General features: G+C 37.9%; 1 protein-coding gene across 4 annotated transcripts in view; it reads right to left on the bottom strand.

Moving 5' to 3' along the window:
* CTNNA2 (catenin alpha 2) overlaps positions 1-17463 on the bottom strand; it is a 1115456-nt gene that overhangs the window by 987399 nt on the left and 110594 nt on the right. The gene's annotated exons all lie outside the window — the stretch shown is intronic.

The raw sequence follows: 17463 nt of genomic DNA, 5'->3' as shown, positions 1-17463 counted from the left end.
TACACACAGGACCACACACCCAGATAAACAGAGCTATTTGGTTGAACAGAAAGATAAAAGCAAAATTAGGAGATAACACATACACCAAATAGCATTATGAGCACAGCATATGGTAAGAAAGGCAAACCTCCAAAATGAATATGCTTATAGGGAATACTGAGAAATACACCAGAGAAACTCAAGGCCCTGATAAAATGCAGCAGAAAAAAAAACCCAAAACAAAATCTGCTATGGGATGAAAGAGGATCCTACAACCTAGATGAAAAGAACACAACCAGAAAAACAGGCCTGCAAGCCTGCACAATGAAGGGTTTTGACCAGTTTTCAGTGAAATAATATATCCAGGGGCACTGGGTCAGTCGGTAAAGTGTCCAGCTCTTGGTTTCAGCTCAGCTCATGATCTCATGGTTCGTGAGTTTGAGCCCCACATTGGGCTCCACGCAGACAGCACAGAGCTGGCTTGGGATTCTCTGCCCCCCTCTCTCTGCCCCTCCCCCATGCACACTATCTGTCTTTGTCTCTCTCAAAAATAAATAAATAAACTTAAAAAATTTTTAAAAGAAATTGTCATGCAAATATACTAGATCATTCACACTCTGTTATATATTCATGTGTAGAGCAAAATGTACATAATTCTCAGCTTAATGACAAACTCAGTTCTCTACTCTCACCACACACACACAAAACTACTTGGTTCTAGAAAGAAGTTGAAGGCCTACCCACGTAGCACTGTTTACCATGTATACCTGGAACCAGCATTTCCTATGTCACCACTACAATCAAGGCTGTAATACCCAAACAAGGCAAAAGTTGGGTAAAAACACCACTTTTAAACTAGACTTTGAATTACACAAAATGATTTATCATAATTGGGAAAGAATTACAAAATACAGATAGAAGGAAAAATTATCTCAAATTCCACTCTTAACACTTCGGTGTATGTTTCATGACAGACTGCTTGTTTCTGTGTTTTATATTTACTATGTATATTGAAAGTTTTTTCTTTAAAATGGGGTCCAGCATGTGCACTGTTTTAAACAACCTGTTTCGTGCCCAAGATCAAAACATATGAAAGAGCATCTGTATATTTTTGGGAACAAATACTCTTTGCTCTTCTACATAAACAGTTGTTTTGAGGGTAAGCTGGTACTGTACTTTTTGAACTAAAATTTTTGATTCTCACATATTTTCAATTTCAATCAAATCAATTTCCAGTAATTTACCTTAATGATAAAATTTATAAAACACGATTCTCACAAGTTTCATTATATTCTCATATATTCTCATAATTTGGAAGACTGCAAAAAGGCCAGTGTAGCTGGAACACAGAAGAAGAGACAAGGGTAGGATGGAAGGTGAGAACTGGGAAGGGACAGGTCTCAGGAGGGCTCATAGCACAAGGGCAAAAATGTAGATTTTGTCCTCTGTGCAAAGGGAAACAAATGTGGAGTTTCCAGCAGTACAGAGATCAGCTTATGTCAATTTTTATGATCTCCTTCACCATGCATATGACTACTCTAAAGTCAGAGTTGTCAGGTTTCTGAAAAATATGCCTGAAGAGCCATGGAGAGGGGGAAAAGAGGACAAAGCTTCTGTCTCTTAGATAAGAGAGTAAAAACTCCTGAGAAAAATCTAGAGGTGCCTGGGTGGCTCCGTCAGTTAAGTGTCCAACTCTTGATTTCGGCTCAGGATATGATCACATGGTTGTAGAATCCAGCCCCACGTCAGGCTCTGCACTGTCAGCAGAGCCTGCTTGGGATTATTTCTTTCCCTCTCCCTTTGCCCCTCTCCCCACTCACACTGTCTCTCTCTCTCAAAATAAATAAATAAACTTTAAAAAAAATCTAAAAAGATAAGAACTATATTGTGAAGCTGAAGAAAATAAAATTAACAAAGAAGTTGGTGACAGTGGAAGAGAGTAAGTCAGAGGTCATCTAAAAAGCACGGAAGAAAAATTCCATCAGGGAAAGAAAATAGGTTAACAAAAATTAAGTAATATCCATGGTTAAAATGAGAAATCAGCAGGCATAATCTGAACTGCTTCTATGGAACAAAAATAATTCAGTCTTGGACCACTCTTAAGTGAAATGTTATTAATTCTTTAAAAGCATAACTACTTAGATTTTCAACAAAATTTTTACAAAGAAAAAAATTCATTTGTTCCACAATTGACAACTTCATCAACTTTAAGCAACATCATCAACTTTAGATTAAAAATTTTTAACGTATTTTTGAAATAGGAAAACCTAGGTCAAAATATCAACTAAGTTGCTCAAGGACTTCTCAAGAATGACTTAAAATCATGAATATTCTATTTTTAATAAGTCTATTCTATGGAAATATACAATCTATTGGGCAAAGAATTCATCATTAGATATGATATCCTTATGATTTGGCACAGTGTCAAGGCTATTCAAGGAACAGTATGTTTCCCCCTCATTAAGTACGATGTCTGTATTGAACAGCATGTTTTAAAGACATCGAGTGTCAAAAACCTTGAACAAGAAATGTTAACACTCTGATAATGTGTAGTTAAACACTAAATAAACTAACAATATACTCCAAAAATAAAGCATCAATTGAATATATTTGGACCGGGAGTTACTTACGTGAAAAATTTCTAAATCCACTTGAAGCACAAACATTAACTGTCAAAATACGCTACAGTGGGATTCCATTTTTATACTAACAATGGAAAAATAAGATTTAATAGAGAAGTGCCATGATACAACAAAGTGGGGGGGGGGGTGACCATACGTTTATGAAGACAGAATTCAACCTGTGATGTAATTGCAGTTAGGATGTAACCAGGCCTGAAATAGCAAAAACGCACTTTATCTGTTCAACCAGATTTGTCATACACCCACGGGAAATGTGTTTCTAGGAGGAGGCGGCAGGCAATAGTGTACTGGGTATTCACATAATGATAATCATCCTACAAACTTCCCTTAAAGTAGCTCTGAGAACATGGATGTGTAGCCTTAGTACTGTGTGTGTCAAACCCTCCTGGCATATTTTGAACAACTGTGGAGCTCCTTCACTCCTTGGATTCACATGCTAACTTGTTTTTGTGACTTAAGGCAAATGGAAAGTCACTGCTGAAATAATTAAGAACCACAGCCTTTCTAGAGTTGGAAGAAATCTGTTTTTTTTTTAAATAACACATTCTTTATTTGATGGCAAAACCATCTATATCTTTAGAAGCAAGTTTGTAACTCTTTCCTTCAAGTGGTGATCTCATACAATAAGGCCAAAAAACATTCCCAGAGCTGCAGCCCCCAAAAGGTTTAGCACTGAAGCAGTTCTGAAAAGAAATTTACACATAAGGTAAGAGCCGGGGATGGGAGATCTTGGAAAATCTACATCTAAACTATAAATCTACATCTAAACTCAGAATCATGCTCATGATCTATGCATAAATTATTGAATATGTAAGATTGTTATTTATATAATGTTTGTATAAGTATTCTGGAAAATGTCCTTACTGTAATCATCTCTATCTCCCTGCCCCCATCTTACACCTCTCCATTTAACCCACTATTCACCCCAGAGCAATTGTTCTAAACTACAATCCATTGTTGTCTTCCTGTCCTTCAGCAGTTTGCCATCACCTCCTACCATGCAAAGTTATTCAGCATCTAGCCTTGCTTAGCTGTCCACACTGATCCTCATACCTCATCCTCATTGTACTTTTCAGATTCACAGTCATTTCCCACGCCTTTCCTAAGTCTGCAGGACTCCAAATATACACACATACACACAACCAACTCGATATTCCCAGGACACATGTGTCCACCTAAACATATAGGGTTACACAGAACTGTGCCCTCTGTGAGACTCTCTTCTTTTTAATGTTTACTTATTTTTGAGGGAGAGAGATAGGGAGACAGCGCAAGCAGGGGAAGGGCAGAGAGAGAGAGGGAGACACAGAATCCAAAGCAGGCTCCAGGTTCTGAGCTGCCGGCCCAGACCCTGAATTGGGGCTCAAACCCATGAACCGTGAGATCATGACCTGACCCAAAGTCAGACGTTTAACAGACTGAGCCACCCAGACGCCCCTGTGTGCCTCTCTCTTGCCCAGCAAACACCCACTGCCCTTTCATGTCTCAATAAAAGCGTGTTGGTTTCTGTCTTCTGTGTTTTTTGACACACCACTCTAGGTAGAGTTGGGAGTGCATGGCACAATAACTTACTCTTTAATTGTGTATTTATATGTCCCTCCCTCAAATAGGCAGAGTCTCCTTCATCTTCATACTCCCAGTACAAAGCACAGTGCCTGACATTCAGGAGACTTTTAAATTAATGTACCAGTTAAATCCATAATTTAGTATAAACATGTATTTATGAACTTGAAAAACTCATCTCTATTTATTCTACATTTATATATGCTTATAAATTAGAAAATGATGCAAATTAAAACATTTCCATTTCTTGGAATATGACAGAATTTCCCACTGTACAGAAAACAAGACACAATCCTTATGCCAGGACCATTTATATCTCACAGATACTTTATTAAAAGAGAAAAAGATAAACAGAAGACCATATTCATTTTTCATTAATTGTATAATAATATTGGGTGAATATCGGTAACCTTAAGGTTTCAAGTAAATGTGTAATATTTCTTTAATTTAGGTATATTTTAATTTTTTTATTAAGACTTTATTTTTTAGAGCACTTTTAGGTGTACAACAAAATTGAGAGGGAGGTACCGAAATTTCCCATATACCCTCATCCCCACCTATACATAGACACTCCCATTATCAACATCACTCACCAGAATGGTACATTTTTTTTTTTTTACCAAGAATGAAACTACATTGACATATCATAGTGACCCAAAGTACATAGTTTACCTTAGGGTTTATTCTTGGTATTGTACATTCTGAGTTTGGACAAATGTATAAAGACATACAACCTTCATTATAATATCATTCAGAGTATTTTCACTGCTCCAAAAATTCTCTGTGCTCTACCTATTCAACTCTTTCCCTCCCCCATCCCACCTCACCCCCAGAAATCACTGGTATTTTTATGGATTCCACAGTTTTGCCTTTTATATAATGTCATATAGTTGGAGTCATACAATACATAGTCTTTTCAGATGGGTTTCTTGCACTTAGCAATATGCATTTAAGGTTCCTCCATGTTTTTTCATGACTTGATAGGTCATTTCACTTCAGCTGAATAATATTCTATTGCCAGATATATCAGTTTGTTTATCCATTCATTTACTGAAGGACACCTTGGTTCTTTCCAAGTTTTTACAATTATGAATAAAGCTGCCATCAACATCATTGTGCAGGTTTTTGTGTAGATGTTTTCAACTCCTTTGAGTAAACACTAAGGAGTGCAGTAGCCAAATCATATGGTGAGAGTAGTTTTAGATTTGTAAAAATACTGCGGGACTGTCTTTCAAAACGACTATACCATTTTGCAGTTCCACCAGCAATGAATAAGAGCTCCCACTGCTCCACATCCTCACCGGCATCTGGTGTTTTCAGTCTTCCAGGTTTGGGCCATTTTAATACTTGTGTACCAGTATGTCACTGTTGTCTCAACTTGATTTCCCTGATGACATATGATGTGGAACATCTTTTCGTAAATCCACTATCTGCACAGGTTTTTTTTTTTGATGAGTGTCTATTAAGATCTTTGGCCTATTTTTTATTGGGGTTTCTTGTTTTCTTATGATTGAATTTTAAGGGTTCTTTGTATCTTTTGGATAACACACTTTTATCAGATTTGTGTTCTGTAAATATTTTCTCCCAGTCTATCACTTGTTTTCTAATTCTCTTAATACTGTCTTTTGCAGATAAGTTTTAAAATTCAATGCAGCCCAGATTATTTCTTTCTTTCATGGATTGTGGCTTTGATGTCATAACTTAAAAGACATCACCATACCCAAGGTCATTTAGGTTTACTTCTATGTTATCTTTCAGGAGTTTTATAGTTTTGTGTTTTAGGTCTATAATTCATATTGAGTTTTTATGAGGGTATAAAGTTTTTGTCTAAACTCATATATATACATATATAAATTCTTGCATGTGGATGTCCAGTTCTAGCACCATTTGATGAAGTGACTATCTTTGCTTCATTGAATTGCTTTCACTTATTTGCAAAAGATCATTGACTATATTTATGGAAGTCTATTTCTGGGCTTCCTATTCTGTTCCATTGATCTATCTCTCTATACCTTTACTAATACCAACATTCTTTTAATTACTGTAGCTTTATAATAAGTTTTGAAGTTGGGTGACTTAAGTCTTCCAACTTTATTCTGCACCTTCAATATCGTGATGAGTATTACAAGTCTTTTGACTCTCTTTACAAACTTTAGAATCAGTTAGTTGATATTCATAAAACAATTTGCTGGGATTTGATTGGGACTGCAATGAATCTCTAGATCAAGTTAGAAAGTACCAATCTTTTGACAATTTTGAGTCCTCTTACCCACGAAAGTACAATATTCTCTCCATTTATTTAGTTACTTGATTTTGTTCATTAGAGTTTTATAGTTTCTTCATATAGATCTTACGCCTTTTTGTTAGATTTATATTTAGGTATTTCTCTTTTTTTTTTTTTTAATTTTTTTTTCAACGTTTATTTATTTTTGGGACAGAGAGAGACAGAGCATGAACGGGGGAGGGGCAGAGAGAGAGGGAGACACAGAATTGGAAGCAGGCTCCAGGCTCCGAGCCATCAGCCCAGAGCCTGACGCGGGGCTCGAACTCCCGGACCGCGAGATCGTGACCTGGCTGAAGTCGGACGCTTAACCGACTGCGCCACCCAGGCGCCCCGGTATTTCTCTTTTTTGATGCAAATGTAAATGATACTGTGTTATTAATTTCAGATTCCATTTGTTACTGGTAGCATGTAGGAAAGTCAATGAATTCTGTATATTAACATTATATCCTGCAACTTTGCTATAATTTTTTTTAGTCCAGGAGGGTTTTGTCAATTCTTTTAGATTTTCCACATCGATGACCATGTTATCTGTGCACAAAGATAATTTTATACCTTCCTTTCTAATCTGTATATATTTTATTTCCTTTTCTTGACTTTTGTATTAGCAAGGTCTTCTAATATGATGTTGAAAAGGAGTGGTAACAGGGCACATCTTGCCTTGTACCTGATCTTAATGGAAAAGCTTCAATATTCTCACTAATAAGTATGGTGTCAACTGTAGATTTTTTATAGCTATTCTTGATCAGTTTATTTTGCCTAATATTTTGTTCTCCTCTATTCCTAGTTTTTAAAGAATTTTTGCATCTTTATGTTCATAAGAGATAATGATCTGTAGTTTTCTTGTAATGTCTTTCTCTGGCTTTGGTATTAGGGTAATGTGGCTTCAGAAGTAGTTAGGAAGTATTTCCTCTGCTTCTATTCTCTGAAAGAGATTGTAGAGAATTGGTATCATTTCTTCCTTAAATGTTTGATAGTATTCACCAGTTAATCCATATGGACCTGTGCTTTCCATTTTAGAAGGTTATTAACTATTGATTCAAGAAAGTTATTAATTAATGATTCGATTTCTTTAATAGATATAAGGCTATTTAGATCATCTATTTCTTCTTGTGTGAATTTTGGCAGATTGTGTCTTTCAAGAAATTGATCTATTTAATCCAGGTTATCAAATCTGTGGGCATAGAGTTGTTCATAGTATTCTTTTACTATCCTTTTATTTTTTTTTATTTTTTTTATGCTTCCTCCAAGAGATTCACTTCAACTTTATTTTTTTTTATGAAATTTATTGACAAATTGGTTTCCATACAACACCCAGTGTTCATCCCAAAAGGTGCCCTCCTCAATACCCATCACCCACCCTCTCCTCCCTCCCACCCCCCATCAACCCTCAGTTTGTTCTCAGTTTTTAACAGTCTCTTATGCTTTGGCTCTCTCCCATTCTAACCTCTTTATTTTTTTTTCCTTCCCCTCCCCATGGGTTCCTGTTAAGTTTCTCAGGATCCACATAAGATTGAAACCATATGGTATCTGTCTTTCTCTGTATGGCTTATTTCACTTAGCATCACACTCTCCAGTTCCATCCACGTTGCTACAAAAGGCCATATTTCATTTTTTCTCATTGCCACGTAATACTCCATTGTGTATATAAACCACACTTTCTTTATCCATTCATCAGTTGATGGACATTTAGGCTCTTTCCATAATTTGGCTATTGTTGAGAGTGCTGCTATGAACATTGGGGTACAAGTGGCCCTATGCATCCGTGCTCTTGTATCCCTTGGATAAATTCCTAGCAGTGCTATTGCTGGGTCATAGGGTAGGTCTATTTTTAATTTTCTGAGGAACCTCCACACTGCTTTCCAGAGCGGCTGCACCAATTTGCATTCCCACCAACAGTGCAAGAGGGTTCCCGTTTCTCCACATCCTCTCCAGCATCTATAGTCTCCTGATTTGTTCATTTTGGCCACTCTGACTGGCATGAGGTGATACCTGAGTGTGGTTTTGATTTGTATTTCCCTGATAAGGAGCGACGCTGAACAGCTTTTGATGTGCCTGTTGGCCATCCGGATGTCTTCTTTAGAGAAGTGTCTATTCATGTTTTCTGCCCATTTCTTCACTGGGTTATTTGTTTTTCGGGTGTGGAGTTTGGTGAGCTCTTTATACATTTTGGATACTAGCCCTTTGTCCGATATGTCATTTGCAAATATCTTTTCCCATTCCGTTGGTTGCCTTTTAGTTTTGTTGGTTGTTTCCTTTGCTGTGCAGAAGCTTTTAGTCTTCATAAGGTCCCAGTAATTCACTTTTGCTTTTAATTCCCTTGCCTTTGGGGATGTGTCAAGTAAGAGATTGCTACGGCTGAGGTCAGAGAGGTCTTTTCCTGCTTTCTCCTCTAAGGTTTTGATGGTTTCCTGTCTCACATTTAGGTCCTTTATCCATTTTGAGTTTATTTTTGTGAATGGTGTGAGAAAGTGGTCTAGTTTCAACCTTCTGCATGTTGCTGTCCAGTTCTCCCAGCACCATTTGTTAAAGAGGCTGTCTTTTTTCCATTGGATGTTCTTTCCTGCTTTGTCAAAGATGAGTTGGCCATACGTTTGTGGGTCTAGTTCTGGGGTTTCTATTCTATTCCATTGGTCTATGTGTCTGTCTTTGTGCCAATACCATACTGTCTTGATGATGACAGCTTTGTAGTAGAGGCTAAAGTCTGGGATTGTGATGCCTCCTGCTTTGGTCTTCTTCTTCAAAATTCCTTTGGCTATTCGGGGCCTTTTGTGGTTCCATATGAATTTTAGGATTGCTTGTTCTAGTTTCGAGAAGAATGCTGGTGCAATTTTGATTGGGATTGCATTGAATGTGTAGATAGCTTTGGGTAGTATTGACATTTTGACAATATTTATTTTTCCAATCCATGAGCAGGGAATGTCTTTCCATTTCTTTAAATCTTCTTCAATTTCCTTCATAAGCTTTCTATAGTTTTCAGCATACAGATCCTTTACATCTTTGGTTAGATTTATTCCTAGGTATTTTATGCTTCTTGGTGCAATTGTGAATGGGATCAGTTTCTTTATTTGTCTTTCTGTTGCTTCATTGTTAGTGTATAAGAATGCAACTGATTTCTGTACATTGATTTTGTATCCTGCAACTTTGCTGAATTCATGTATCAGTTCTAGCAGACTTTTGGTGGAGTCTATCGGATTTTCCATGTATAATATCATGTCATCTGCAAAAAGTGAAAGCTTGACTTCATCTTTGCCAATTTGGATGCCTTTGATTTCCTTTTGTTGTCTGATTGCTGATGCTAGAACTTCCAGCACTATGTTAAACAGCAGCGGTGAGAGTGGGCATCCTTGTCGTGTTCCTGATCTCAGGGAAAAAGCTCTCAGTTTTTCCCCGTTGAGGATGATGTTAGCTGTGGGCTTTTCATAAATGCCTTTTATGATCTTTAAGTATGTTCCTTCTATCCCAACTTTCTCAAGCGTTTTTATTAAGAAAGGGTGCTGGATTTTGTCGAAGGCCTTTTCTGCATCGATTGACAGGATCATATGGTTCTTCTCTTTTTTTTTGTTAATGTGATGTATCACGTTGATTGATTTGCGAATGTTGAACCAGCCCTGCATCCTAGGAATGAATCCCACTTGATCATGGTGAATAATTCTTTTTATATGCCGTTGAATTCGATTTGCTAGTATCTTATTGAGAATTTTTGCATCCATATTCATCAGGGATATTGGCCTGTAGTTCTCTTTTTTTACTGGGTCTCTGTCTGGTTTAGGAATCAAAGTAATACTGGCTTCATAGAATGAGTCTGGAAGTTTTCCTTCCCTTTCTGTTTTTTGGAATAGCTTGAGAAGGATAGGTATTATCTCTGCTTTAAATGTCTGGTAGAACTCCCCTGGGAAGCCATCTGGTCCTGGACTCTTATTTGTTGGGAGATTTTTGATAACCGATTCAATTTCTTCACTGGTTATGGGTCTGTTCAAGCTTTCTATTTCCTCCTGATTGAGTTTTGGAAGCGTGTGGGTGTTCAGGAATTTGTCCATTTCTTCCAGGTTGTCCAATTTGTTGGCATAAAATTTTTCATAGTATTCCCTGATAATTGTTTGTATCTCATTCATGATTTTATCTATTTGGGTCATCTCCCTTTTCTTTTTGAGAAGCCTGGCTAGAGGTTTGTCAATTTTGTTTATTTTTTCAAAAAACCAACTCTTGGTTTCGTTGATCTGCTCTACATTTTTTTTAGATTCTATATTATTTATTTCTGGTCTGATCTTTATTATTTCTCTTCTTCTGCTGGGCTTAGGCTGCCTTTGCTGTTCTGCTTCTAGTTCCTTTAGGTGTGCTGTTAGATTTTGTATTTGGGATTTTTCTTGTTTCTTGAGATAGGCCTGGATTGCAATGTATTTTCCTCTCAGGACTGCCTTTGCTGCGTCCCAAAGCGTTTGGATTGTTGTATTTTCATTTTCGTCTGTTTCCATATATTTTTTAATTTCTTCTCTAATTGCCTGGTTGACCCACTCATTCGTTAGTAGGGTGTTCTTTAACCTCCATGCTTTTGGAGGTTTTCCAGACTTTTTTCTGTGGTTGATTTCAAGCTTCATAGCATTGTGGTCTGAAAGTATGCATGGTATAATTTCAATTCTGGTAAACTTATGAAGGGCTGTTTTGTGACCCAGTATATGATCTATCTTGGAGAATGTTCCATGTGCACTCGAGAAGAAAGTATATTCTGTTGCTTTGGGATGCAGAGTTCTAAATATATCTGTCAAGTCCATCTGATCCAATGTCTCATTCAGGGCCCTTGTTTCTTTATTGACCATGTGTCTAGATGATCTATCCTTTTCTGTAAGTGGGGTGTTAAAGTCCCCTGCAATTACCACATTCTTATCAATAAGGTTGCTTATGTTTATGAGTAATTGTTTTATATATTTGGGGGCTCCGGTATTCGGCGCATAGACATTTATAATTGTTAGCTCTTCCTGATGGATAGACCCTGTAACTATTATATAATGTCCTTCTTCATCTCTTGTTACAGCCTTTAAAGTCTAGTTTGTCTGATATAAGTATGGCTACTCCAGCTTTCTTTTGGCTTCCAGTCGCATGAACAATAGTTCTCCATCCCCTCACTCTCAATCTAAAGGTGTCCTCAGGTCTAAAATGAGTCTCTTGTAGACAGCAAATAGATGGGTCTTGTTTTTTTATCCATTCTGATACCCTATGTCTTTTGGTTGGCGCATTTAATCCATTTACATTCAGTGTTATTATAGAAAGATACGGGTTTAGAGTCATTGTGATGTCTGTATGTTTTATGCTTGTAGTGACGTCTCTGGGACTTTGTCTCACAGGGTCCCCCTTAGGATCTCTTGTAGGGCTGGTGTAGTGGTGACAAATTCCTTCAGTTTTTGTTTGTTTGGGAAGACCTTTATCTCTCCTTCTATTCTAAATGACAGACTTGCTGGATAAAGGATTCTCGGCTGCATATTTTTTCTGTCTAGCACCCTGAAAATCTCGTGCCAATTCTTTCTGGCCTGCCAAGTTTCAAAAGAGAGATCAGTCACGAGTCTTATAGGTCTCCCTTTATATGTGAGGGCACGTTTACCCCTTGCTGCTTTCAGAATTTTCTCTTTATCCTTGTATTTTGCCAGTTTCACTATGATATGTCGTGCAGAAGATCGATTCAAGTTACGTCTGAAGGGAGTTCTCTGTGCCTCTTGGATTTCAATGCCTTTTTCCTTCCCCAGTTCAGGGAAGTTCTCAGCTATTATTTCTTCAAGTACCCCTTCAGCACCTTTCCCTCTCTCTTCCTCCTCTGGGAAACCAATTATGCGTATATTATTTCTTTTTAGTGTATCACTTAGTTCTCTAATTTTCCCCTCATACTCCTGGATTTTTTTATCTCTCTTTTTCTCAGCTTCCTCTTTTTCCATAACTTTATCTTCTAGTTCACCTATTCTCTCCTCTGCCTCTTCAAGCCGAGCTGTGGTGGTTTCCATTTTGTTATGCATTTCGTTTAAAGCGTTTTTCAGCTCCTCGTGACTGTTCCTTAGTCCCTTGATCTCTGTAGCAAGAGATTCTCTGCTGTCCTGTATACTGTTTTCAAGCCCAGCGATTAATTTTATGACCATTATTCTAAATTCACTTTCTGTTATGTTATTTAAGTCCTTTTTGATCAGCTCATTAGCTGTTGTTATTTCCTGGAGATTCTTCTGAGGGGAATTCTTCCGCTTGGTCATTTTGGATAGTCCCTGGCATGGTGAGCACCTGCAGGGCACTTCCCCTGTGCTGTGGTGTATAACTGGAGTTGGTGGGCGGGGCCGCAGTCAGACCTGATGTCTGCCCCCAGCCCACTGCTGGGGCCACAGTCAGACTGGTGTATGCCTTCTCTTCCCCTCTCCTAGGGGCGGGATTCACTGTGGGGTGGTGTGGCTCGTCTGGGCTACTTGCACCCTGCCAGGCTTGTGATGCTGGGCATCTGGCGTATTAGCTGGGGTGGGTAGGCAAGGTGCACGGGGGCAGGAGGGGCAGGCTTAGATCGCTTCTCCTTAGGTGATCCACTTCAGGAGGGGCCCTGTGGCAGCGGGAGGGAGTCAGATCCGCTGCCGGAGGTTTGGCTCCGCAGAAGCGCAGAGTTGGGTGTTTGCGCGGAGCGGAGCGAGCAAGTTCCCTGGCAGGAACTGGTTCTCTTTGGGATTTTGGCTGGGGGATGGGCGGGGGAGATGGCGCTGGTGAGCGCCTTTGTTCCCCACCAAACTGAGCTCTGTTGTCAGGGGGCTCAGCAGCTCTCCCTCCCTTTGTCCTCCAGCCTTCCCCCTTTCTGAGCAGAGCTGTTAACTTATGACCTCCCAGAGGCTAAGTCGCGCTTGTTGTGGGAACACAGTCCTTCAGGCCCCTCCGCTTTTGCAAGCCAGACTCAGGGGCTCTGCTTGGCCGGCGAGCCGCCCCTCCACCCCGGCTCCCTCCCGCCAGTCCGTGGAGCGCGCACCGCCTCGCCGCCCTTCCTACCCTCTTCGGTGGGCCTCTCGTCTGCGTTTGGCTCCGGCGATTCCATTTGCTAATCCTCTGGCGGTTTTCTGGGTTATTTAGGCAGGTGTCGATGGAATCTAAGTGATCAGCAGGACGTGCGGTGAGCCCAGCGTCCTCCTAAGCCCACTCTCCTTTTAATTTCTGTAAGATTTGTAGCAATGACTTCTTTTTTAATTTCTGATAGTAGTAATTTTTGTCTTCTCTTTGTTTTTCTTAGTTAGCCTAGCCAGAGGCTTATCAGTTTTCATCGATCTTTCAAAGAACCACCTTTTGGTTTCATTGATTTTGTTTAATTTCCTGTTTTCAATTTCAGTGATTTCTGCTCGAATTCTTACTATGTCTTTTATTATTTACTTTTGATTTACTTGGATTTGCTCTTCTTTTTCTAGTTTCCTAAGGTGGAAACCTAAATGATTGATTTTATATCTTTCTTCTTTTCTAATATACAAATCCAATGATATAAATTTCTCTCTAAGCCCTGCTTTCACTATATCCCACAAATTTTGGTATTTTATTTTCATTTTCATTTAGATCAAAATATTTTAATTTTTCCCTTGAGATTTCTTCTTTGACCCACATGGCATTTAAAAATGTGCTATTTGGGGCGCCTGGGTGGCGCAGTCGGTTAAGCGTCCAACTTCAGCCAGGTCACGATCTCGCGGTCCGTGAGTTCGAGCCCCGCGTCGGGCTCTGGGCTGATGGCTCAGAGCCTGGAGCCTGTTTCCGATTCTGTGTCTCCCTCTCTCTCTGCCCCTCCCCCGTTCACGCTCTGTCTCTCTCTGTCCCAAAAATAAAATAAACATTGAAAAAAAAAATTTTTTTTAAAAATGCTATTTAATCTCCACATATTTGGGGATTTTCCAGTTATCTTTCTGTTATTGATTTTTTGCTTTTGTTGTTTAATTCCATTGTGGTCTAAGAACAGACATTGCATAATTTTTATTCTTTAAAATTTCTTAATGTATCTTTAGTGATCCAGAATGTGGTTTTTATCTTGCTGAATATTTTATGTGAACCTAAAAAGAATGTGTATTTTGCTATTGTTGGATGAAGCAGTCTATAGATATCAATTATATACAGTTAATTGATGGTGGTGTTGAGTTCAAGTATGTCCTTACTTATTTTCTGACTGCCATATCTGCCATTCCTCTTCCTGACAGAGAGAGGTATTGATGTCTGCAACTATGATAGTGGATTCACCTATTTCTCCTGGTAGTTCTACTGGTTTTTGCCTCATAGAGTTTGAGACTCTGTTGTTAGGAACAAACATGTATCTATATAATTGAAGTACTTACTTCCACAGTGCCTACTTTCCCAGATGCTCTTTTCTATTTTATTATAGTTTTGAATCATTCATCAGGCCTCAGTATACTGATTTCTCAGCCCACTAATATTAATCTATTTCCTCAATTAAAAAAACACATAGATTTTTTTAAAGAAGTGTAGGTATCTCATTTACAAGAGCTCTATTGAAGAGGCATAATCTTCCACTTTGCCATAATAGCAAGGATAATATTACAATTCATTACTCATTCATTAAACAAATGTTAATTGAGCCTCTATTATATGATCAAAGGGCCCTTTGTTGATCAGCTTCTCCCCTTCTGTGTATCTCATTTTATAATACCAGTCTACCAAGGTTAAACTGTAGTAATTATTAATTTATTTAAAGTTATTTCCTACCTTTTGATATTCTACTCAAAAGAACTGTGGATTGTCTCTAAAAATGTCAATTTGCAGACTTGCTAACCTTTCCAGACTTGGTTTCTACTCTTCCTTTTGTGTACCTTCCCTGACACATCAGTTCATTCATCTAGAATGAACTTGAAACTCCTTGTATACTACCAGTACAGCTAGAACATTTTGCTGTAAGAACACTAATTATGTTCCACTGTAATTGCATGCATACTTGCCTCCTGAAGCAAGAACAAGGGCTATGTAGCCAACCCCATGTCCAGCTTGGGTCAGATCCCTTCCCCCACTACACACATACCCACGCATTAATGCTCCATAGTACTCCACACTTCTCACCATAACTATAGTTAATTATGTTTTATTTCTACCTCCTTCTTAGAATATACACTCTGTGAGTACAGAAATTGTTCCCAGCAATTATTCTCCCAGGGGATCTGGTGCAGAAATCAAAGCACAATAGATATTTCAATTACTATTGATTGGATTAATTAACTAATTAATGCACACCACCAAAAAATACCCTGATGACTTAGCTTCTATATGCTAGTCTTGAACCAGCAACATCTACTTGATTGAAATCCTCCCACACATTATCTTTCCTAAAATATCTTCCAGAATGCAGTGTGTTCCCCGAGTTGCTATTCTTTTTGCATTTTCCAAACCCTTCTCCTGGCTCCTTTCATCAACCTTCCTCACCTGGTAAATATTCTTCAATTTTAATTACATGCTTATTGTGGTGAATCACAATTGAAGTAATTTTAGAAGGTGAGATATTTGCTAACTGTAGAAGAAAAAAAGCCTAATGAAATTCAAATATCTTTCCCTGCTTATTATCCAAATTTACAGCTGTTTGCATAGCTCTACTTAATGAATATAGCTATTTTCATATCCATCTGAATTCCCAATCTCTTTCTTGTTACTGTTTAAAACTGTCTATCCTCCCCCAGAAATCAGGGAATAATCTTTTCCTTTTTTAAACCAGACTTGACTAGAGCTTCCCTCACATTTGCTATGGAAAAAAAAAATTAAAACATATTTTGGGAGTTCCCCAGAAAAGTTGTAGAAGGAAAGTAAGGGAAACAGGAAGGGGGCAAGTAAGGAAGGAGAGAGAAAGGGAGAGAAAGAGAGAGAGAAGTAGAAGAGGGAGATCTTCTCCATATGGCTCAAGAATTCTTTCACAACTGATGAAAGTCAAATTATGAACATACAATTAAGACTGTGCCTGAGACCATGGATTGGTCTGTAAAAGCTCTAATAACATTTACTGCAAAATTTGAAATAATGTAGAATCATGGTGAGATTAATCTTCCAGCCCTTTCATATATTTTTAAGTGGATTTTGTTTTTCTTCTATTGTCAATTTATAAAAATTTCAAAACAAAATAAACAAAATATTACAAAATAAACAAATATTTTACAAAATATTACAAAATAAACAAAATATTTATTTGTAGACCATACGCATGCATCTAATTATTTTTTGCATACTTGCTTATAATAGTGGAAATTAGTTACTTAAGATTAAAGACCTGTCTTCTAGTAAGCTTAATAATTTTCTCTAACTCCATATTGAATATAAAAATCACATATAAAAGAACTTGTTAAATCTGTAATGATTATAAGATTGTTTATGGTCAGATTCATGCAAATTTCAGGCTGATGGTATTTCAGAATGATATTATCATCAGCATTTACTTGGAATGGAAGAAATAGATGAGTTGGCATAGGAGAGACTCTTACAAAGAACCTGGAAGCACATATAAGGCTCATTAGTCTGTCTCACTGTTTTCTTTCCTAAGTCACTGGTTAAAACTCTACAAGGGCTACTTGTCTTTGTAGTTGTATATACTTGAGTCTGTATGGATAATGCTGGCAAGCCTCCCAGGAAATGCAACAATCACAACTGCATAGGAAATAGATGAGCACAAATGTCTCACCATCAGAAAAATGTCAAGTACACACACAGGGTTCAGGATAGCCTCTTTGTATACAACAGCTAACATACCATTATTAGCCTAGAACAACCAAAAGCTTTTTTCTTGTAACAACAAAATGATTATAGTCTATGATTCACAAAAATCTATCTCCTACAGTTACCCCCAAAAGGCTTATTTATTTCAAAACAATAAAAACCTAGTAAGATGGTTTTGAGACAATATTTATTAAACTACTGCTAGTCCTAGCTCCTAGTCAACTGTTAGTGAGTTACAGAATTAGTGGGCAGATAAAAAGGGATGCTATTCTGAGAAAGAATAATGCCTCATTAAAAATTAGTTTCTTTCGA

Source organism: Prionailurus bengalensis, chromosome A3, assembly GCF_016509475.1.
Source record: "Prionailurus bengalensis isolate Pbe53 chromosome A3, Fcat_Pben_1.1_paternal_pri, whole genome shotgun sequence".
Lineage (NCBI taxonomy): Eukaryota > Metazoa > Chordata > Mammalia > Carnivora > Felidae > Prionailurus > Prionailurus bengalensis.
This window is presented reverse-complemented; position numbering and strand designations above follow the sequence as displayed.